Source organism: Saccopteryx bilineata, chromosome 3 (genome assembly GCF_036850765.1).
Source record: "Saccopteryx bilineata isolate mSacBil1 chromosome 3, mSacBil1_pri_phased_curated, whole genome shotgun sequence".
NCBI classification, from domain to species: Eukaryota; Metazoa; Chordata; class Mammalia; order Chiroptera; family Emballonuridae; genus Saccopteryx; species Saccopteryx bilineata.
In genome coordinates, this window is record NC_089492.1 from 227257131 (window position 1) to 227257799 (window position 669).

General features: G+C 45.9%; 1 non-coding gene across 1 annotated transcript; it reads left to right on the top strand.

The window, feature by feature from the left end:
• Nucleotides 1–384: 384 nt before the first annotated feature.
• Nucleotides 385–460, top strand: TRNAG-ACC (transfer RNA glycine (anticodon ACC)). The gene has a single exon. It is a non-coding gene; the product is annotated as a tRNA-Gly (tRNA).
• Nucleotides 461–669: the final 209 nt, after the last annotated feature.

Consider the following 669-nt stretch of genomic DNA (forward strand, 5'->3'; position numbering starts at 1 on the left):
TTCAGGGAAAGAAAAAATATAAATGTTTTCACATGCTTTCTTAAAAAATCATGATGTTGCTTTTAATTTTCAATTTTTTTTGGTGTTATCCATTTCCCAGGCAGACTGATAATGATACATCATTTTTGTTTTCTCTTTTATATCTTATAAAGTTTCTTCATATATTACCTGATTTGAGTGTTACAATGGTCTGCCAAGGTAATTAGATCAATCACCAGCATTCATATTATAGATGAAGAAACCAAATTTAAGTGTTAACTGGGCTTCCAAAAGTCACAATTAGAGGAGTAGTTTCAAGGTTGGGTCCTTTGACTTTATGCATTTCTACATATTGCTCAAAAAAAACAAAGGGCATTACATGAATGCTTTTAAAAAAATCCTCCCGCCCTGGCCGGTTGGCTCAGCGGTAGAGCGTCGGCCTACCTTGCGGAGGACCCGGGTTTGATTCCCGGCCAGGGCACACAGGAGAAGCGCCCATTTGCTTCTCCACCCCTCTGCCGCGCCTTCCTCTCTGTCTCTCTCTTCCCCTCCTGCAGCCAAGGCTCCATTGGAGCAAAGATGGCCCGGGCGCTGGGGGGATGGCTCTGTGGCCTCTGCCCCAGGCGCTAGAGTGGCTCTGGTCGCAACATGGCGACGCCCAGGATGGGCAGAACATCCCCCCTGGTGGGC